The sequence below is a fragment of the Colossoma macropomum genome, unplaced genomic scaffold, assembly GCF_904425465.1.
Source record: "Colossoma macropomum unplaced genomic scaffold, Colossoma_macropomum, whole genome shotgun sequence".
NCBI lineage: Eukaryota > Metazoa > Chordata > Actinopteri > Characiformes > Serrasalmidae > Colossoma > Colossoma macropomum.
In genome coordinates, this window is record NW_023495905.1 from 24,477 (window position 1) to 49,244 (window position 24,768).

The 24,768-nt window shown below is 35.4% G+C and overlaps 1 pseudogene; it reads right to left on the reverse strand.

The window, feature by feature from the left end:
• Positions 1–10,383: 10,383 nt before the first annotated feature.
• On the reverse strand, positions 10,384–24,595 carry LOC118803476 (annotated as a pseudogene).
• Positions 24,596–24,768: the final 173 nt, after the last annotated feature.

The following is a 24,768-nucleotide window of genomic DNA, read 5'->3' on the forward strand; positions in this document are numbered from 1 at the left end:
TATATTTTCCCAAAAACGGTGAACTGGTGTGCAAATCCAGAATGCATGAAAATAGTCATCTGTTTTGTTTGTTATACATTGTGTACATATGCTTGAATTGGTGAATCCCATTTTAAACAATTTGTATTGCGTAATGTGTGTCCTATGAATAATTTTATATTGAATTAATTGTATGTTTGTGTTTTTACTCATAATGAAGATATTTTTACAGATTTGTGTCCAGAATTGTGTATCAGTGCTAATATCTAAATCCTTTTCCCATTTATTAGTTGGTATTGATATAGTTGAATTTAAAGTACCTATGAGAGCATATAACTTTGATAAAACTTTCTTTGGGCTGATGATTTGGTTTAAATTTTCAGTAATGGTGGTGGACTGAGACTGTTGTGAAAAAAATTAATTTAGATTTTTAGTATACTTTTTAACCTATAATATTTTAAATATTGATTTTCCTCCAAGTCACATGTTTCAGTTAGTTCTTGAAAGCTTTTAAATGTGTTATTCGTAAAGAGGTGTTTTAAATGTGTTATGCCTTTGTCACTTCTTGAATATAATGGGTTGTCTGTTAATTGTAAAATCTGGATTGTGCCATATGGGTGTGTATATGTTAAGTGTCATTTCAAAATCAGTTTATTAATTTTCCACCAGGTTTTTAATGTTGTTGAGATTGTCATGCTCTTAAAACATTCATGATATTTTATGGATTTGCTAAGAAAAGGTAAATCTGCAATGGATATTTTGTTGCAGTATGACCGTTCAACATCAAGCCAGGGGTTACAGTAATCATCTGTATGTCTCCATTTTACTAAATAGTGAAGCTGATTTGCTAAGTAATAAAACCGAAAATTCGGTGCACCTAGTCCCCCCTCATTTTTGTCTTTTTGTAAAATTGTGAGTTTTATCCTAGGTTTCTTATTTCTCCAATAGAATTTTGATGTTAACATGTCTAAATTGTGGAACCATTTTTTAGTTGGTTCAGTTGGCAACATTGCAAATAGATAATTGACTTTTGGTAAAACTTTCATTTTGATTGTTGCAATACAGCCTGTAAGAGAAATTGGTAAATTCATCCAGCAATTTAAATCATCTTCTATTTTTTTTAATAGTGATGTAAAATTAAGGTTGAATAACTCTGAAAGCTTGGTGGTTACTTTTATACCTAGATATGTAATACTTCCTGTGGTAATTTGAAAAGGGTAATTTTGGAGTGCAGCATTCCGGTTCCGTCACCTATGGATAGCGCTCTTGATTTGTTCCAGTTAACAGAGTAATCTGATATATGTGAGAAACTGTTAATCAGTTTAATGGTTTCCTTTATTGATGAAGTGGGATCTTGGAGAAATAGTAGCACATCATCTGCATAGAGGCTTATTTTATGAGCAATACTATGAGTTGAAATGCCTGTGATTTTATCATTCTGACGTATTGCTGTGGCTAGTGGTTCTATGAATATTGTGAATAACAGTGGTGAGAGTGGACATCCTTGTCGAGTACCACGAGAAAGTGTAAAGCTTGATGAGGTGATGTCATTAGTTATAACGGAGGCCATGGGTGATGAATATAGTATTTGGATCCAATGTATAAATGATGTACCAAAGCCAAATTTATGTAATGTACTAAAAAAAAAATCCCAGTTTACTTTATCAAAAGCTTTTTCCGCATCTAAAGATAAGATAATTGTTTTCCTATTACTTTTCTTTGTAAAGTTAATAAGGTTGATAAGACGACCTGTGGTATGTGATGATTGTCTCCCTTTTATAAAGCCTGTTTGATCTGGATGGATGAGATTGGATATAACTTTTTCCAGTCTTGTTCTGTGCTTTTTAAATCTCATTTTAAATGAATGGACTCCTCTTCCTGGCCAAATGAAAAATGTACAAGAGGTTGTCAGTTGTACAAGTGTTGGTAAATGTCATGGTGTCATTTCCAAGTTTTCCATGCCCAGACTACGGTGAGGAGCTGTACGTAACTGGCTTGACTGTGTGTGCTTTCGGGGGTTTATAGTATTTTGCCTGTCCTTTTTGCTTCTTTTGCGCTGTGTAATTTCCTAACTTTTGTTGGTTGAGGTGAGTCTCATCTGTTTCGTCCTGCTTTGTGATATTTTGGCAAAGTTCTGTCGTGACAGTGCTATGCATTTCACCAGAAATTAATTTTTGCATAATTTGTAGAAAATGTCAAGGACATCTGCATGACACTTGTCCAAAGTCCCAGAGTTCTCCGGTGAGACCTAAGTATTTCAAGCAGGTGTGGGCAGTATTATGGATTCAGTGATGCTCAAACACACTTTTTCCATGTTTTTCTGTGCCATAGAAAGTCTTTGGTGTCAGGTGTGCACCAGTGTGTTCCTCTTCCAATGCAGTCTCCACATCAGAAGGGATAACCTGTGTTGCAGTGGCATTCTGTAACTCATCCTGGTTCTCCTTTCAGATCATTAGTTCTTTTTCTGGAAAAACTGCCTCTGCTAGGGTTGTTGTGTTCTGCAACAAAGCCTCTGTATACAAAACATTTTATCACTAACTTGATCATGTGTGCAGCACAAATGTGCACAACTGTGAAAGTTCAATATTTACCTTTTTCACAAACCCATAGGCATTTTGTGTGGGACTGTTACTGCAGCAGTTTTTTTTTTTTGTTGTTGTGGATGTGCATGGGTGGGAATTCTCCTAGCTCTTGTTTAATTTGTTGCCTTTCAGTTTCTCTGGTAAGCTCTCCTAAAAGGTCTGCACATACAATGATGTTTTCATCCTGTGAAGGTTTGTAAAAGATGGAAAGATGAACATCCAGGATATTAGCAATGGGCTTTTCGATTCCAGCATGAAGACTGTATTTTGCTTTACTTTAAAGACTTGACACAGTTGAACGTTGAATGCCAAGACACAGTTATTCTTCTGCTTGATTTTCTGAGACAAGATGTCTGCCCTTCCATCTTAAGCAGTCTGTAGCCTTTTCTGACGGTTGGCTTAAGTTTCTTCTTGACTGTAACCCGAAATTCAGAGAGACGTTGCTGAACATCTAACTCTGTGTGTGAAACCACATTGCTTTCGACAAGCTCCTCTGACAGTTCTTTTTCCAAGTCACTTGCTGAGTCAGGCTGACTGAAAAAAAGTCTGCTGCTCTTCAATGTAATTCTTAAATGTAATTTCTTTTTTGAAGAGTATTTAGAACAGCCATGGTGATATGACCTGAAGTGTCTCGGTACTTTTAAATCCAACACACCGTGGATGGCTGTTTGCAAAGGCAAAACAGCTGCTCCTCAGAATCTGGTATTTTGAGAGTGGAATTCCCATCACATATAGCACAGAATATAAACATGTAGCAACTGCATAACCTGTTTAAAATGTCACTGCAATCCTCTGTATTTAAGTGTGTGTCCATGTTTAAGCTCACAGATCACTCTACTGATCACAAAATCTACATACCACTGCCAAAAAAATCTTAAAATTTGAAAATTCCTCATTATTTAGTAACTACATGAAAAAATTAAAAAGCAGTTGAGTTACTAGTAAGTTTGAGAGAAGTAAGAGTTTTATAAAAGTAAAAATAGTTTGAACACACTGGTGGGTCTGTGCATTCTAATTCAACATTGTGCTTAGGTGTTAAACAAAATTATGTTGTACAAATGTAATACCTGCTTTTCCAGACACAGTTAAAAAGCTAAACACTGCCTCAACTGAACTCTGCATTAACAATGTTGTTGTTGTCAGTTTAATAACTGAAGCAATAACTGACATGAGTACACTGAAATATTACAGTAACAGCTGCCTTGATCATTTGTACACTTACCATGTAACCTGTCAGTCAACAATAGCGTATGTATGTCACTTGTCAATAACAAGTTATAAGTTATATGTTACTTACACAATACTGTACACTATGTTTACAGCAGTGTGTTATAAGTGGCAGTTTTTCTGAACTTTGTGGTAAGAACCCAGTAAAACGATTGAAAGAGTCACTGCTCTCTTTTACAGTTCAGATTCAGTTTTGTATCTGGGTAATAGACTTCAAGCTGCTACTCTTTTGGGTTTGTGACAAATCTTTGTCTAATTCATAGAAAACAGTGTAGCAAAACCAAAGAAGCACCAGGTATGTCTTGGCTAATTGACTGCATTTGGGAAAGGGGAGAACTAGGTTATCAGATTTATTGTAAGATTCCAAAGTCATTGGCTCAAAACAGGATTTAAAAAAAGCATAAGAATAAGGGTGGGCACTATAGCAATATATATTGTTAACAGCATAAATTACGTCACCTTACAATACAATATGGTAATTGTAGAACACTGACCAACTGCTTGTTTCACTATAAAGAGAGCAAAATTTGTCCGGTTTAACTGGATTTAGTGCAATACCGTATGAGAAACTAGTGAATAAAAATGATTGTGTCCAAGGTTTTTGATAGTATTTTTAAATTATAGCACTACTAGCACTTTTTTACTCAGTGAAACAAAGCAACCATGTGTACTCACGCAACAGTAACAGCCCTGTCTGTCTTAGTGATGGCAGGAAGTGGACAGTCATTTGCATCGCATTTTGACACCTTTTCCGTCATGTCGAGGTAGTGAAGATAACTGCCCACAAAGTCATCTTCAGTGCTGCATGCATCCCAGTGCCCTTTTCTCTTTAGCCACTGGAAGTTTTTCAGCTATATAATCCTGCCCTGGGTCCACTCTCCAAGCAAGAAAATGCTGATGAACTTCCAGCTATGACTTCAGCCACTCATCCTTGTTCTGTGCTTTTTAAATCTCATTTTAAATGAATGGACTCCTCTTCCTGGCCAAATGAAAAATGTACAAGAGGTTGTCAGTTGTACAAGTGTTGGTAAATGTTATGGTGTCATTTCCAAGTTTTCCATGCCCAGACTACGGTGAGGAGCTGTGCGTAACTGGCTTGACTGTGTGTGCTTTTGGGGGTTTATAGTATTTTGCCTGTTTTTTTTTTTCTTTTTTGCTTCTTTTCTGCTATGTAATTTCCTAACTTTTGTTGGTTGAGGTGAGTCTCATCTGTTTCGTCCTGCTTTGTGATATTTTGGCAAAGTTCTGTCGTGACAGTGCTATGCATTTCACCAGAAATTAATTTTTGCATAATTTGTAGAAAATGTCAAGGACATCTGTGGACTTTGTCATTGAGGACAGCTGTTTTTGTGGCGTGGAACCATTTTTCTGCCTTTGGATAACTTGTGTTGCAGTGGCATTCTGTAACTCATCCCGATTCTCCTTTGAGATCATCAGTTTTTTTTTTCTGGAAAAACTGCCTCTGCTAGGGTTGTTGTGTTCTGCAACAAAGCCACTGTATACAAAACATTTTATCACTAACTTGATCATGTGTGCAGCACAAATGTGCACAACTGTGAAAGTTCAATATTTACCTTTTTCACAAACCCATAGGCATTTTGTGTGGGTCTGTTACTGCAGCAGTTTTTTTTTTGTTGTTGTGGATGTGCATGGGTGGGAATTCTCCTAGCTCTTGTTTAATTTGTTGCCTTTCAGTTTCTCTGGTAAGCTCTCCTAAAAGGTCTGCACATACAATGATGTTTTCATCCTGTGAAGGTTTGTAAAAGATGGAAAGATGAACATCCAGGATATTAGCAATGGGCTTTTCGATTCCAGCATGAAGACTGTATTTTGCTTTACTTTAAAGACTTGACACAGCTGAACGTTGAATGCCAAGACACAGTTATTCTTCTGCTTGATTTTCTCAGACAAGATGTCTGCCCTTCCATCTTAAGCAGTCTGTAGCCTTTTCTGACGGTTGGCTTAAGTTTTTTCTTGACTGTAACCTGAAATTCAGAGAGACGTTGCTGAACATCTAACTCTGTGTGTGAAACCACATTGCTTTCGACAAGCTCCTCTGACAGTTCTTTTTCCAAGTCACTTGCTGAGTCAGGCTGACTGAAAGAAAGTCTGCTCCTCTTCAATGTAATTCTTAAATGTCATTTCTTTTTTGAAGAGTATTTAGAACAGCCATGGTGATATGACCTGAAGTGTCTCAGTACTCAGTAAAGCAGTTGAGTTATTAGTAAGTTTGATAAAAGTAAGAGTTTTATAAAAGTAAAAATAGTTTAAACACACTGGTGGGTCTGTGGATGCTAATGTGCTTAGGTGTTAAACAAAATTATGTTGTACAAATGTAATACCTGCTTTTCCAGACACACTTAAAAAGCTAAACACTGCCTTAACTGAACTCTGCATTAACAGATGTTGTTGTTGTTGTCAGTTTAATAACTGAAGCAATAACTGACATGAGTACACTGAAATATTACAGTAACAGCTGCCTTGATCATTTGTACACTTACCATGTAACCTGTCAGTCAACAATAGTATATGTATGTCACTTAACAGTAACAAAAGTAACAACAATAATAATAGAATGATAATAATATGTAATGTAATGTTATGTAAGTTTATGGAATATTATTTTTTTTAAAATAGCAATAAGCAGGTGTATTGGTAACAGGTGAAAGTATCATGATTGGGCATTAAAGAAGCATCCATTAAAGGCTCAGTCTGTACAAGCAAGGACGACTTGTGGTTCACCACTTTGTGACTTTGTATTTCACCATCTACTGCACATTGTACATACTGTACATAATATTGTGAAAAGAATCAGGGAATCCAGAGAAATGTCAGTCTTATGATGCATTAACACCGCAGCAAATGTTTAATTTTGTTTCGAGGGTAAGAGTTTGTGGTTGTCACTTGAAGATCAATATAGACACATCTAAAATTATATGAAAAAGCAACAAACAAAGGTGTGGTGTCTTTTGAGTGGACATCTTGGAACCAACTGAGCTTTGAACGAAAGCCGTGGTTCTAATTGTAGTTGGGAAGGATCAAGCTAAAAAACAGGCAATAACAACCTACCTGCTTTATTGTAAGATGAAGAGTAGGGGAGAGAGCTTTATATAAAATTGGTTACAATTCAAGGTTCAACATTGGTGGTGTTTTTATTCTGTAGAGTTCTATACATGTATGGATATACAATAAACAATAAAAACCATAAGAAACAAAGACAGACGGTACAAAAACAAGAAATTAGAAACACCAGGCATTTGCACATAATCACCTGAGAGATGTCCAAATGTAACATATTTGTTGAGTTGTGAAAAGATGAATGAAATTAAAAACAGAGCATATGGAAAAAAACAGTAGCAAGCAGCTTTGACGCAGTGCAGTTATGAAGTTCCTGGATGGCTGAAGGGAGGAAACTATTTCTGAGGTGATTTGTTTTAGTGGTCAAGAGTCTGTTGTCTGCCAAGGACAAAGTGCTGGAATATGAGGTGTGCTGTGGTCATTTTTTAAAGCTTAATGTACAGCATGAGTGGCCAATTTTATCCACAATCTGCATTTCTGTTCAGGTGAAGACCTGCAGCCACATCGTCTCTTTGCAGATAGGTTTGGACGCCTCTGGCGTACAGGGACTTCACTGATGGGAGATCACAGTTGGAAGCTATGTCCACAACCCACAACCAGTTCTAGTTTCCTTTTTCCTTATTCATGAATGGTTTACCTGGTACATATGTAAATATTATTGCATTAAAGCTGACATTATGTAAGATGAATAGAAACAAAGGCAAAATTTTTCCAGATATGATCCGGATACAAAACACATGTTAATACAGGGTGTAAACAGGCTTATAGTCTGCCTTACTACATCTTTGCCAAGTCTCTCACATTGCGGTTTGCTAGTGTCCACTTGTGCCTGCTTGATCTGGTTTTGCCTGTTCCTGTTTGTCTAAAGAATATGTTCCTCATCTGTATCAAGCTGTACGGTCTGTTCTTTATTTAGTGTTTCTGAATGCTGAGATGTTTTGAAAAGAATGAAGAATAGCATCATAAGACTAATTAATGACAATGATGCTAAAAGTTCCCTATTTGTAGAAAGAGCATGCATGAAAAAGAAAATTATGATTATAAAAATATATCCTGGCAAATCCACTGAGACGTCAGGAGCGAAATTTGTGTTCTTATAAATTAATTCTTCCAACCAAGATATTAATATGTTAGCCCCCATTTACCCTGTTCTTCAATGTTCAGCACCCCCACAAGACCACCACAGAGCAGGTATTATGTGGGTGGTGGATCATTCTCATCCGTGCAGTGAGAGTGACGTAGTGGTGGCGTGTTGATTTGTGTTGTGCTGGCACGAATGGATCAGACACAGCAGTGCTGCTGTAGTTTGTAATTGTAGATGTTTGTAACTGTAGAACTACAAAGTGCTCCTTTGTGAATGTCAATACAGACCTAACATGTAGTATACTATAAGCCATTACAAAGCCAATTTAGTTATTTTACAGAAGTGCATTCCCTTATATACAAATTGTGAAAGTTGAAAACAAATTTAAAAGAATTAAAGGAAGAGAGATTAAAATCATAGATCTCACAGTTTATGTGTTAGTCTGAAATGTGGCTGTTGGTGTTATCAGTGAATGTGGAGCATGAAAGTAGGAAAAGGAGCGACAGCAGAAACACAAAGGTGCATGCTGGAAGTCTTTGCCCTCAGTTACGTGCATACACCTCAGAGGAGTCTACATGCCATATACCTGCATACATGCACTACTAATTACATTAGTACATTTGTGTGCTTACAGTGTAAACACACAAATACAGTCTTTTGTTTTTGTTTTGAAAAGAAATTCAAAGGCAACAAGCAAAGCTTATTGAGTAGTGGCAGACAGTATAATGTACTAACTATTACAGCCATAGACTGAATAGCTATAGAATAGCTAATATCCCTCTACTGTTATGCATATAAAACCACTGGACAGAAGCCAACAAACCAAGAAGAAACTTCACATGCGCCTTTATTTTACATTTAGCTTGGAAAAGCGACACTCATGCCTTGTTGGAGAAAAGCCAGAACAGAAACACAGAGAAGACAGGGGGATCTTTGGGGTTTGATTTTACATCATTTTTATTTTTCACATTAACCCCCTCAACTAGCCAGGGCCCACCAGCGGACCCAAAGTTTTATTACGCACTTCTGTAACCTAAGAATAACTTAGCCAATTTGCATTGTAGTCCATATAATTACTGAATAATAAGCCTTAGTATGTAATAAGCCTGGGATTTTAAGGGGTTAACCGAAGCAATGTTGTTTTCAGGGGAGCTTGTGTCTTTGTATGTTAAACTTCTTATGGCTCTTCTGTAATTTGAACGCTCCTAATCCCTAACATTTAAAGAATGTTTTATGAATGCATAGGATTGCTTTCATTTACAAATGTTCTTTTACTTGATTATGAACAAATACAAATATTCAAACTTAGTTTACTGTACTTTATTGCTTAATATAAACCACAATAACAAAATAATGCATGCTTTGTGTATGTGGTAATAGTAGTCTTTTTGTTATTTTCTTATTTTTTTCAAGTCTCCACAATTTCAGATTAGCAGCCAAGTTGCATAACTGTATCTTCTTCACATTTATTCTCTCATTGACATCTTTTGTCATATTTAACAAACAATACTGTGTACCATTTTAACTGATCAAATTTTCTTTCATGCTTCAGTTTACTTTCATAATATTTAGGTTCAGATCCTTAATAATGGAGGTCCTGTACTTCTACAAACATTTCACTCTTTAGTTTTCATTTTTGTCAGATTAAATATGCCTTATTTAGTTCAGAAAAACATGCCAGTGGAATAAGACAAGCATAATACCAGAGGGTTATGAAAATAAAATAACACAAATACAGCAAGGCATGTGATAATACAAATATGATAGAAATATTTTGTAGCAAAAGTTTGGATGTTTAGCTGTTTGAGCTGCATTTTCATCTACAGCAGCTGCATATCAACAGTAGAGATACATTGATCAATAACCTGAATGTGTATGCACAGTCAAACAGTTGTTAGGCAGACATAAAGAAAAAAGAACACTTGCAAGCAGCAAACTAAAATAACAGATAGCAATAATTACCTACAAGCAGTTTTTTTGATTTTTTTGGTGATTTTTGGCAGCAGTACATTTGATAGAAAGTTAAGAAGCTATAAGATGATCAACTCAAGGTAAGATGGTCACCAAAAGATAATAAAGTATTATAAAACAAAGCTATAAATCAAGTTGTGGCTACTGTTTATTTTAAGACCATAATGCGTAAACATAGAAATAGTAATACTATGTTTAATAAAATGTATGTAGAAAGTAGGAATGTTCATATTCAGTAATTCAGAGTCTTTTTGTGGCATAAAACTGTAGCAAGAGACAATTGTTTAAATGCAGTTTTCATGATGTGAGAGCTCAAAGCAAAAGAGATTAATGTGAAATTTAAAAATCAATGTACAGAGCAGATGCTGTGTGACTGACAACGTACTGAACTCTGATACATATCATCAGTCATGATGATGCTAGGTATGAACATTCTTAGATTTCTTTTGTAGATAACTTCTTTCAGACTTGAGCTGATAACTTCTTCAATTCTTCTATCTCTTTGGCGACATCTGTAACACAAAAGAAATTTACTTTAAAATTCACTTTAAAAAACATTCAAACAGTATGTTTAAATCTTCTTTGAGTTGAAACGGCACTTTAAGAATAACTTACTGATGTAAGGCAAGGTGTTTGTATTGAGAAGTGAATGTCCCATTGACTTGATTAGTCTTGCCTTTATGTCCTCCAAAGTGAAATGCTATTAGAAAGAACATGTTAACATTATGATAGTAATAAATAGTACATTTGCTTGGAGTTCGTATTTCAAATTTGTACTTATAGTTTTTAATTGACTTTAATTGGTCTATTACAAACCAGTGTGTTATCCGTTAGGTCACACATATCTTTCTTTGCTTTCTGGAATATTTCACTTTTTGATGATTCTATGTGGTTCAACAGCATTTTCTGCCTCTTCATCATAGAGCCAGGTCCAGTAATAGCAGCAGCACCTAATACAATACAATGTTCACTTCTTTTGCTGATTAGGACTAGATAGGATGCCTCAATTTTATGAAGAATCCTTAGCTGTAACTTACTCTGATAGCAGGGCTGCATTGTGGATTTAATGGATTCATGAAGAGATGCGTATATTCTCTTTTTTTGCTTGACAATTTCTTGTTTAAGCATGGTCTTCAGTTTCATTTCCTTTTTGCATTAAAACATAAAAAGACAAAAACATTTTAAGTGAGATAAATGAGAATTAAATAGTTACTGGAGTGCATTTTGTAACACAGACAATGCATAAAAGATATTAAACTATTTCACGAAAGTGAATTATTAGATTTGCATGACCCCATAAAATATGTACTGTAATGAAGGTTTCTTTATCCGAACTTGTACATATATTGTTGCAAAATTTGCAACAAACAGAAAAAGGAAGAAGCTCTACTAAGTGTCCCTGAATGATAAAACAATAGCAGATGAAAATAATTACTGCAATTAACAGAAGACAATGTAAAAAAGTTTTGGTATTCATCACATCTTCATGTAGATCACATATAGACAGATATTAATACACAGTAGTATCTTATTCACCTCGGTTTGAAGGAATTTCAGCATGTGAATCAGCACTGGTGATTTTGTGTATTTTGTTATCAGGTCATCTGGGATGATTGTGAACTTATCAATGTTTGCTTGCAGTGATTTCTCAGTTGCTTTTCCCTGGACCCTGAAAAAAACAACTACTGAAAGTGGAATTTGGGTGAGGCCGGTTAGAGCTGCAACATGAGGTAAGTTGTAACACCATCAGTATCATCAGAAATCAGCTACAGGTGTCGAGGTAACAAACTAAAATCTCAAATCTGGATTACTGCTTGGTAAGTACTCGTATTAATGGAAGGTAAATGTTTTAACTGATATAGTCAAAATCATCTCTATCTCATTTAGTTTGATGTATAAAATGTACATACTTGCTGAAAGTATATAGCAATATCATGTAGACTGTGTTGTATCACACAATATGTTGTAGATAAACTAACCATAGAACAGCAGGCCCATGCACATTTCTAACATGAACCCACTCAAGTCAGGTAAACTTTAATTATCCACAAAAAATTGACTTTGTCCTACATCATCTGCAACTTTGTTCTCTCTTAGGTCCTCGATCAAACAAAGCTTTTTAGTTATAGCTGTTTTAGCTTTTTTAAGTTTGTCCATTAGGTTTCATTGTCAATATTCAGTTTAATGGTTTACAGAATGACTGAACTGAGATAAAAAATAATATTTTACTTTAAATCATTGGTTTTATTCATTTTATGATTCCACTGGTTCAATGAGTCTCAGTCTTCAAACAGTTAGAATCAGATGTGCTCCTGCTTTGTTGGAATGAAAAACATGCATCCACACTGGCTCTTTGTGAATAAGGTTGGTCACTAAATAACTCTTAATAAAACACAGAGACAAAATTGTGGTATTTCTCATCAAATGGAAATTCAATCGAAATTAAATAAAATGGTGAAATGCATTCATACACATCATCAAGCTTACACACCAAAATGCGACTCTCAGTTATGTATTCTCAGTTATATATAAATACATGACAATTCAGTTTTACTCACGGGAAGAAGTCACTGAATGCTTTATCAATGTGCTGTAACATATGTTTGGCCAAGTGTGTATTTAGATCTGTTTTTCCCTTCTTAGACCTGTAGAACCCATCATTCTTGCACAGTGCTGTCAGTGTTTGGTGAAATCCTCGACCATCCTTCTTCTGAGTAAAGAACGGATTTGAAAACAATGCAGTAGTTAAAGTGCCTAAAACATATGACAAATGTTAGACTTAAAGAAAAAAAAAATTACCGGTACTATTAATTCTTTTGCAGTTTCAACACATTTTTCTTCAGATTCTCTCACTCCTTTTAAAAGAAGTTCTGTCAGGGAGTTGTAGATTAGGGCAAAGTGTATATGCAAGTGGTCAAGTGCGCTGTGAAGATTTGTCTCCAAATTAATGTACAGTCTTGAGCTCTCTTCCATCTAAAATACAAACATTATAGCAGTTTTAGTATATACATTTTGGTCTGGCCTTCATCTTTACAGGCCTGTTTTGTATTAAATGACACATGAGCTTAATGCATATGAGTTTTACACAAGACTGTCTTGACATTATTTCCTGCATGTTGCTTAATGGGGACTTGTTCAAGCATTTTGATCCAGTGAAACTTTCAGAAGGGTTTAGAGAATCCTATAGCATTATAAAAAGTTTAAATTTTTTCAAATTACTGTAATTCTGTTTTGAACAACGTTTGATGATAACAAGCTCTAGAAGCAGACAAACAAAGTACTTATCTAAAGATAATGTAAAGTAGCGTATGCAAGAAATCTGCTTGACCAACTAAACTATTAGGTAGCTATCGCATTAGGTAGACTACAGCATTAGTATTTTTTAATCCAAGAAAAGGCTACAACTTGCAGTAGATAACAAGCTAGCAATGACTTACATTATCACAAGTAGCCTGCTCAGTTTAACACACTTTTAAACATGCTTGTCATTCTTGAACATTGTGAACATTGGAAAAGTGAAACTAGCACAATTTAATATAGTAAAGGTGCAAGAAAGATGTCATAGCTAATGACATGATTTAAAAGAGAAATATTTTTGGCCAAGTTTAAAAACTAAAAGCAATCCCAACACACTGTCAAAAAGCTCGGCCACAAGGATACATTGAAAAGGAAATATTAGGGGGACAATAACTTCCCCTGTAACCTTCAGGCTGGACATGAGTTTATTTTCCCCAGTTTATGTTAGTTTCTATGTGGCATTACCACATTGTGTGCCATGCTGAAATGGGTGACCGGAGAACTGTCTCAATAAGGCTTTGTTCACATAGCAGCTAAAAGTGACATCAGTATATTGGTGCTGGCAGCCAAATAAGAAATGTTCTAAATCCATTGTTGTGTTAAAGCTTTTCAGTTTTATCTGAATCCCAGTAGTATTCTTTTTTTTCCTGGTGTGTGACTGTTGAGCTGTAATGTATCCAACTGTTGTTTTTGTTTGTGTATATATGGTTATTTATTAGAAAATTTCAGAAATGCAGCTCAGTCCAAACAGCCAGATTGAAATTTATGCAACTTTTATGTCAGTCCATCTCAACATTTGTCATAATTTTGCGCTGCTAAAACCTCATAAACAATTGGGGAAATGTTTCTGTACAAACAGAATTGAAGAGCCGCTCCGTGTTCAAAGAAGCAAAAAATATATCAGCAAAATCATCATCCTGTAAATGATACTCACAGATCTGGTTCAGAATTACAGTAAATGGACACTGTTCTTAAGGGGGGGGCTTTTTCCCCTGGCTTCACCTACAGTACCTCTTTGGCTGTATGATGGATTGTTGGTATGATTAATGCCACAAATTTAGTGGTGTGACCTACCATTTCAGTGTCACTCTCCTCGGAACCTTGGATTAGGGAGAGGATTCCTAGTGCTCCAGTTATGTAATGACTTGTCATTTCATTTGTGTGACTACTGTTGTACTTCCTCAAAATGTCCCTCAGCATAGGTATCTCTACATAAGGTGAGATCAGAAAATGTCATAATGGCTAGCTTTTATCAGCACATTTGTTTTATATGTGTAATTTTTCTGTCCTTTAATTTGTGATCCTTCAACATTATTTTATATTTGGAACTGCTTATGCTTTACCTGTTTCCTGTGGTTTCAGTATGGGATCTTCTTTGGTGAATTCTTCAGAACTCACCGTGAACACAGAAAAGAAGTCATCATCGCAATTGAAATGTCTCTAGCGGAAGATAATAGGAAAATCAGGCCCAGGTCTAAACACATAGCTTTTGTAAGAATCATCAACAGAAGAAAATACCTGAACTATATCCTGCTGATTAAAATTCTTCTTCACCCTTTCCTTGGCTTTATCATTCCTATGCAGTATGCATGCAGTTTTTCTTTTGTTGGTGCATTCTGAGTCCTACAATGATATGCAGATTATTTATCCATGGGCCACATTTACAAACCTCATTTCTGAAAAGTTGGGACATTTTGTAAAATGCGTTACTTAATTGTGTTTTGTACAGTTAAACAAGTTTAGAATTGATGCCTGCAATACGCTCAAAAATTTTTACTCAAAAAAGTCAGAACAGAGGCATGCTTACCACTGTGTTACATCACCTTTCCTTTTAATTACACTTTTTAATTGCTTGGGAACTGAGAATGCTAACTATTGCTGTTTTGCAAGTGGATTTTTTGACCACTTTTGTTTGATAGAAGACTTCAACTGCGCAACAGTCCATGTTTGTCATCTAATTATGAAAACCATGGCTGAAATAACCATGGAAAAGACGTTGTCTTGATGGCAGCATATGTCTCTCTAAAATCCCAATATATGCCTCCGTGTCAATGATACCTTCACTTCCTTCAAGTCACCCACTTTTGCCACTGCTTTATGGACCATCTTGATGAGCTCGGGCCCAGAGAACTCAGCGGTGTTTCTGCATAGAATTGATGTATGGCTTTCTCCTTTCATAATAGAGTTTCAAGTTGCATTTCTTTAAGCAGCAGTGGACTGTGTTAAGTGACAGTGGTTTTCCGAAGTACTTTTGAGCCCATGTGGCTTTATTGAACACAGCAACATGGCAGTTTCTCATGCAATTCCGTTTAAGTGCTCAAAGGTCATGCACATTGAACAGTGGTTTCTTGCCGTGCCCTGAGATGTCTCCATATTCCCTGATTATTTTCACAGTATTATGCATGGTAGATGGTGAAAGACCTAAATTCTGTGTAATCTTGTGTTAAGAAATGTTAGTTTTGAACTGTTTAACTGTTCTTTCACGAAGTTTGGCACAAAGTGGTGAGCCACGACCCATCTTTGTACTTGTAAGGACTGAGCCTTTGGTGGACGTGCCTTTCTTCTTTTATACCCAGTCATGATACTCTCACCTATTACTAATTGCCCTGCTTATTGTGGAATGTTTCAAAATGGTATAACTTGTATATTCTATAAACCTTTCACTCTTATTTTACCCATCCCAACTTTTTTTGAATGTGTTGCAGGCATCAATCAATAAATTCAAAATTTATTTATATTCACAAATACAATTAAGCTGGTCAGCCAAAACATTAAAAGTCAATTCTTTGTACTTTTGTCAACCTTTAAATAAAAGGGTTAAGAGAATAAACAAATCACAGATTCTTGTTTTTATTGCATTTTACAAAATATAATAATCAAAAAACTTTTCTGGACATGTTATTTGTACAAACTTATCTATAAATATTCTGTGTATGTTTAACTACATTATTACCTGGGGTGTGATTTGAAAGTCCTCATCTGTGAGCTTTCTGGATCTACATTTTGAATATGTGTTTGTCAGATTATAGTACCAAAAAATTCCAAAAAGACAAATTCATCGATGGACATTAATAAGTTAATGAATCAAATTCATATCTTTTGGCTGAGTGGACTGTTCTTACGCAAATCCTGGTCAGCATACATACATTTAAACAAGCCTATTTAAATCTGAACAGGTATCAGAGCTTAAATATGATTTCTATTAATTAAAAAATCTAAATAATAAAATCATAAATTAGATCTTACCTCATGTAGTTCTGTGGATTGATGTCATCAGTCTTGGTACATATAAAGGAGATGCTGGTGCACTCTCCACCTTGTGCCATGTCTGTTATACTGTTAGATAAAATCTCCCAGGCTGCCTTGTCAGACCCAGCACGGTTTATTTCACTTACGATCCACACTGTAGAACACTCTCTCAGTTTCTATAAAACATCAGAGAACATTACAGTTCAGCAGCTGAGCACATGGTGCAGTTGTTAATTGCATGTTTTGTTGAACACATCCTCTACATTGAACAAACTTCAATTTATCTGCAAATTTAGTGCACAATTTCTTTTCATTTGCTTAGTTTAACATATTGGGAAAAACATAACTTTTGATGTGTACCACAAAACTGAATTAAATGGCTACAGAGCTTGATTATATATACAAAAATAACCAGAGAGCGCTTCTAATTACTGCATTCAGCTGTTTTAAGGTGCACCAATTGCTAACACAGGTAAAAAGTGCATACACAACTTGTATAATCTCCATAGAAAAGCATTACCAATAAAATGGGATGCCCTAGAGTGTGCTACATAAATATAAGGTATAAGGCTCCCCAGCAGTGGAACTGCGTTCTGCGAAGTGATGGAGTACCATTGAATACCTTTGGGAAGCATTACAGTGGTGTTTGAGATCCAGACCTAATTTTCCAACATCAATACCTGACCTTGCTATCACCATGGAAAAGAATTAATAGAATAGGTTTGAAACAGCCGCACATAAGCCTAAGGTCACCAAGCCCAAATCCAAACGTCACCTAGAAGGGTATAAAGTGTTCCAGCATTGAACTGTGTTCTCTGGAGTGATGGAGCTCATCATGGAGCTCAATACATGTGGGATGAAGAGGAGCAGCGTTAATGATCCCGTACTAATCATCCTAATAAACATCAGTACCCAACCTCACTAATGCCCTTGTGGCTGAATGCAGTCAAATCTTCACAGCAATGTTCCAACATCTAAATATACTGGTATATAGTATCACACTCAACTCCATCCTCTGAAACTACCGTCATAGACCAGTGTTTCTTCTAGCATCTTACTTACCTGCCTTATTACCCCACTTATCTGTTACCTCACTGATCCCTTTCTTGCCACTATACACCCTTTAACTGCTGCTGCACTCAGCACTTTAACTTTAGACTCATACTTTGCACAATGTAAAGGTTACAGTCATATGTATGTGTGTGTATGAGTGAGTGATTGTAGGAATGCATGTTTTATTTTATCTTTATTATTCTGTATTTTATCTCATTTTATTTTAAATTTAGGTTACTCACTACATGTAAATGTTCGATACTGTACACTGTAAGCTCCTGTAACCAAAACCAAATTCCTTTTAGGTGTAAGCATACCTGGCCAGTAAAGCTTCATTTTGATTCTGATTCTGATCTAGTATAAAGCCTTCCCAGAAGAGTATAGGCTGTTAGTGCAGCAAAGGAGGAAAACTCACCATTAATAACCTTGACTCAGAAGGAATGCTGAATGAGCAGGTGTCTATAAACATGTGGACATGTAGTGTACATAATTACGTTTAATGTTCTGAGGTTTCTAGATTCTAAGGTTTTTGGCTATTTGAGAGTAAAGTTTTTTTTATTTTTTTATTTTGGAAACTCCAGCTGTGCAGGGCACCTCACTGAGCCTCTAGTAAAAGTCAAGGTTTCAAATTAATAATGAAATGATGAAATGATTTTACTTCAAAATAAGTTATTATTATTAAATTTAATATTTACCAATTTCCACATCTCATCTCTGCTCTTGTTGTAGTCTCCAGTTCCAGGGAGGTCCACTATTAAAACATGTTCTAGAAAATCTTTACAGTTTGGAATATTGATGGTCACACACTTCACTACTGGCCAGTAACATCCTCCAGGATTGGAATCATCATGCTGAACATAACACTCAATCTTTTCTGAGAGTTCTGAGGCCTGATGTTAAACACATAATGCACACAGTTAGAAACAAAAGAGGTATACTGCATAGATCTTAGTGCATCATCAGACCTCATCTTCAGGTTTCAAACATTTGACAAAACGGCATTGTTCCTCAGAGTAAACAGCTTTGTGTCTCTGGAAAAACACTCATGTCTCCTTAGGTGTAGACATCACCTGCACAAAATGGCACCAGGCAAAACAGCCTTGTACAAAATTGCACCAGGCAAAAAGGCCTCACACGAAGCAACATTCAGGGGCAAATTTAGTGATTCTGGGGCTCTAGGCAAAAGACAGGTATGGCACTCCCAAATGCACATTTTTAAAAACGTAATGCAACTGTCTACACTGCAAAAAAGTCTTGACAAGTAAAATCATATTGAACCTTATCTAATATGAAACTAATATTACTCATTTTGAGATTGTTTTAAGAATATTATAAGATTATCAAACTTATTTCTAGGTATTTTTCCATAATTTTATTAAGTGAAATTATTTTACTGTATTGACATATAACCTTACTTGTTTTAAGAAATATCCTCCAATATAGTGAGATAATTTAGACTTGAGTAAAGTAGAAGTAATGAGTAATGAGATTACTTTTACTAGGAAGCAATAATTAATATAATCCCATTACATTTCAGGCTCAGTAAAATGAGTGACAATAATCACTATAAACAAATATCAAGTGTTTATTTATTTATTTATAAATGGGTTATGCAACTAGACTTATGTACTGTCAAAATAGACAGTATCTGTAATTTTTATTTTCTTGGGGACCCTGGCACAGAGAGGCCCTGGATGGCTGCCTGTCTTTGCATTAGGCAAAACAGCCTTGCACAGCATCAGGCAAAACAGCCTTGCAAAAAATGGCAGTAGGTGACATCCATGCACAAAACAATCTCAAACAAAAATGGCATCAGCCGAAAGGGTTTTGCACAAAATGGCATCAGGTTAAACAGCCTCATACAAAGCTGCCTGATGCTGTTTTTTGCTTATCTGTTGTGCCTGATGTTTTTTTTTGCAAGGCTGTTTCGTGTAATGCTGTTTTTGCAAGGCTGTTTTGCCTGATTTTCAGTAGCTCATGACAGTGTTTTTCCTGAGACACAAAGCCGTTTCCACTGAGAAATTGTTATTTTGTCTAATTTCTGAAGCTTGATGCTGAGGCCTGAACACATCCTAAAATAAACATAATACAGGTGCTTACTTCACATGTGTAGAATTTACTATGAATAAATAATCTAGTTTAAGTCTCACAAAATTTCATATTCTCAACAACAAAGCCAATTTTGACTTACATTTTCACATATTATAATTTTTTTTTTGGACATGAGAAACTCTGTAATTCCTGTGAAATTGTCATTTTTCATGAGATTTTCTAAGGTCATAGAAAGACCTTCCTCTCCATACAGTGCTGTAATCTTCTCTTTTGCTGTACTGAACATTGCATCGTCCTTCTCCTCACCATCCTCTGATAAAACATTCAGAAGTGTTTTAAGTTCATCTTCCCATTCCTGAAGTTAAAAAAATATATTATGTAATATTTAATAACAAACATTACAATCAGAAGAAAAAGAGTTTTCGAAACACAAGAGATGACAGTTGCTATAATTTGATTTTATGTAAATAACATATTTGAAGGAAGCTATTTTCCAAGTTATTTAATTGTACCATTTGCTGGTATGGGGCAACACTAACTTTCGGGATTTTTTTTTCTTTGATTAAATTCCAAATTTTGTGTATTTTGAGTGGGAAAAAAAACATCTTTATAATGTGTACCTCTTTTGAGATGAATTTAATCTCAGCTCTGTAGTTGGAGTCTGTTATGTTGGCCCCAACCTGTATGATGACTGAAGGTAACAGGTCTCCCCCCCCCCAAGATGGCGTTTATCAGGGAGCTCTTTCCAGCCCCTGTCTTCCCAAACACTCCAACAGTTGTTTTCTTCTTTATACTGTGGTCCAATTTTGAGATGTTTTTCCTGTGCGCAAAAATGCACAAGAAAAATAAACATGGTTCTATCAATTGAACCATTAGTGTACTTATAATGTGCTATTATTAAGGCTACTGTACCTGATATAGTTAATGAGTTTCTTGCTGGGATTGCTGTCTTCATATTTATATTCACCGAGATCAGATTTAATTTTTGTCATAATTTCTTTGGCTCTTCTAATTTTCATCTCTAAAAATATGTTATGAAATGGAAAAGAACAATTATGACAGTAATAATAACAATTATGACAGTAAGTAATAATAGTAATAAACATTACACTTCACACAGACATAACAGACATAAACAAAATTTGCAGGGGTTCAAGCGTTCATTGCATCTCCTACTGCCTAAACCTGAAATTACTTATTATGCTAAATGAATACTGTTAAAGAATGAAATGTCTCATATTCTATTTAAAGCTGATGGGATGTTATAAATATGGGGAAAGTAATGTTGTGTGATTTTTCAAATACTTGGGTTAAATTATTGTAGTTTAAGAGAGTTTTTATTCTACTAGGTTGTAAGGGGTGGTATTACCAAAAATTTAAAGATGGAAATGGGGTGGATAAATGCAAGTGAATTAAAAATAGAGATTTTCTATTTGATAAAATCAGCTATTTATTTAAATCAATGTAAAACAATGCTCCATTGCCATCAACATGGGTTTTGTGGCGCTTGATAGTTAGCTGTCTGCCTCAGAACTATTCATTATCTCACCGCGTTTATAGCAGGAAGGCTTGGCATAGTTCTTCTATATGTAGTTCTTTGTTCTACAAGGGTGCAAAACAACTGCATTCCATGCTTTAAATGTAGCTATGTTATAACTGAATTTTATGGGGAATACCATGCCTGAAACCCCTCTTTCTTCCAACCCAACACCTTATAAATTCACATCCTCACCTTCCTTTCCCGTGAGTATTCGCAATCCCCACCGCCACCCCATCTCCTCCCTGTTCCTCAGTCCTACTACAGCTATGGGGGTCTGGCTTTCTAGCTACAGGCAGAAGCTGCCCAGAACTCCAGCCCAAGCTCTCAGAGTTCCATCAATCAATCTTCCCTCATGCTACCACCACATGCTGAAGGCCGCTGCAGCACTAGGTCTCCAGTCCATCACAGGGCATGGTTGCAATCAGTAATGACTTTTACTGAAGGATTGTTGTTTTATTCTGTGTGATTAAATGCTGTAAAATGGCGCATATAGGCACATTCAGATTTAATGTCTGGATGACTGGACTTTGGAGGAAGACAGCTAGTAAGCATGTACAGTGGAGCATCGAGTGCCATGGAGCATCAAACAATTCACTGAGGGCGGATAGATGGCGCTTTCTGACTAACATTTAGCAATCAGAGGCAGAAGTAACAAAAATGACTATTGTTAAACAATGAATGAACCAAGTAACAAAGAAATAGGACAAGTTAAATTATGAATGCTGCAAGATGACAATAATTATTCAACAAATACATTATTTTTTAGTTACTCTTGATTAAATATCAATTCAGTTTTTAATTTACATGCATTTTAATCACCTTTCTTTTTAAGTTATGTAATATTTATATCGTCATATAAAAACCTTCTTTATGAGGAATTACGAGTGTGGTTCATATTTTATCAGTTGGTTGATTTTATAAATAAATATTTGTAGCTCAAAGTTTCAATTCATATGCATTTGGATGACTATTTTTTATTCACATGTATTTTTATGTGCCCCATTTTCATCATTTGATTTTTGTTAATGCTACTCCTTTTTATAGGTAAGAAAGTATATATAAAGCAGTAAGTACACTTCATAAAGAGTCTATAATTTTTTAACATATTTGAAGGTTTCCTATTTCATTGGTTTGTTTGTTTTTTCCTTTATATGTTTAGAATTTGGTTTTGGTTTAGAGTTTTGTGCCATTAATAAACTTTGAAAACTGCATCTGTATTCTGCTTTCAAGTACACGTGTGACAATTTAGAGAAACAGATATCAAGTCTTCATTTATGCTGATAAAGGTAATATTTAAAAGTGACTTTTAGATTTAACATTTTGTCATCCTTTATATCTTTTAAATAAATAATACTGCAATTTCCTTATGTGGAAAAAGTAAGTACACCCCTGCATATATCACTACTACAAACATGTCAAGTTGAAATCAGATGCACCCGATCAGGTGCTAATGATTAGAATATCATTAGTGAATATCTTGGAGGAACTTGTCTTTTTTAAACCTCATCTTGTCTGGTTTATGCATTGTCATTGGACTGTGTGGTATCATCATGGTTAGATCAAAAGAGCTCTCTGATGCCTTCAGAAAGAAGGATGCCTATGAGTCTGGGAAGGGGTTTAAGAAGACATCCAAAATATTGGAAATTAAATTTTCCCACTGTCCGGAAGTTCATCTACGAGTGGAAAAGATTTAAAAAGACATCTCGAAGACCCCCAAAATTTCATCGCAGCATCTCCAGGTAGCTCTTGGCACTGTTGATATAAGTTGTTTGCCCATGGTACCAGAAACCATGTTTGGTGAAAAACAAAGACAGGATTTGATCAGAAGAACCTCATACCAGCTGTAAAGCATGATGGTGTAAAGCATGATGGTGGAAATGTGATGGTTTGGCGCTGATTTGCTGCTGCAGGACCTGGCCAACTTGCAGTCATAGAATTGACTATGAACTCTTTCATAACAGAGAATGCTAGAAGAGAATGTGAGACCATCTGCGAAACAGTGAAGCTGAAGAAGTGGACATTTCAACAGGACAATGATCCCAAACATACAAGAAAATCCATCAAGGATTTTCAAAAAGGAAGAAATTGAGGGTTATGGAATGGCCTATAGTCAAAGACTAGATCAGAATCCCATTCAGATATTGTGGGGGGATTTGAAATGGGCTGTACATACAAGAAACCCCTCAAACATTGCTCAGTTAAAAGAATTCTGCATGGAGGGATGGGCCAGTATATGTTAGAAGCAGTTATAAAAATTGCCTACATAAAGTTGTTTCTGCCAAAGGGGGCAGTACAAGTTACTGTAAGACAGGGGTGTACTTACTTTCTCAACAAACAAATTTTTTTTAAGTCAAATTTACATTTTTTTTTAATTCACATGATGATTATCTATACTACAAACTGAAGCATTTCATTGGCTGTACTTACTTCTTCACATGACTGTATGTTCACATCTGGTATTTATTAGGCTTCTTGAAAAGTCAGTTAACGGTGTGTTATGCATACAGTCGGTGGAATTTATTATTTTTATGAATCATTAAATTATTAATCATTTAAAGAATAGCTTTTTAAAATTGTAATACTGTGTTTAATCCAATGAGTGCTGTATGTAGATCAGAGGTGGTGAGTTACACTTAAAATGCCTTTTTGGATAAGTTCTAAAATGTGGTTTTGTATCTGGTTTTCTTACAAACAAAAACCCAAACATCACAAGTATATTTCTAGTTACATAGTAAAAGTTTGTATTATTTCAGCAGTTAATGATACCAGTAAACCAGTTTGCCATAGTTAAATACATGGCTAACAATGAGAGCCAAGCTTAAAGTTCTAAGCAAATCTGATTTTTCCATATTTCTGCTTTTCAGCTTGTGATGAATTAGAATGTTTCTTCAGAATGAAGACAGCAGTAATCAATAAAGCTTACCAACATCTCTCCTCTCTGGGCTGGAACGCTGCCTTTTTTGTACAGTATCATAAGAGGTAGAAGCACTGCCATCTCCAAGTGTCCTTTTATCTCCTAGTAAGGAAAAAAGCAAACGTGACAACATTTAAACAGAGCGATAGATGACTTAATTCTGAATTTTAAAGACTAACAAATACCTCTTCTATCCATTTGCTGGTTGTCACCCTGAGAAAAGAAACAACAAAAGATAATGTAAGCCATCTTGAACACAGCCAGTATAAAGTAGCAGATAGTTGTTTTAGATTAAATTATTCAAATAGAAACATTTTCCCTAAAAATACATGAATCACAATTATTGGCAGGCAATAGAAAACATATACAGGCATCTTAGTGTGTCATATAATGTATGCCAACAAGATTCTCAGGGATTTTTAAAATGAGCAAGAAATAACAACAAATAAACATATGGACAAGAAAGCACATACACAGATTGTTAAATGTTAAAACATCTTAATAGGATACTTACTGTAAATGCTGTTCCGAATGGAAGATCAGTTGTGCTATTGTGAACCACTGCAACAAATGCAAGTACAAAGGTACTGTGCAGCTAGAGGCACTTATGTAAACGGATCCTAAACGGGGTGTGGCGTCATGGAATCATTTTTGAGAAAAGGAAAGTTATAAGGGTGTGTCAGCCCACAATACCAAAACAGATAACTGTATTTTATTTATATCTATCTATCTATCTAATATA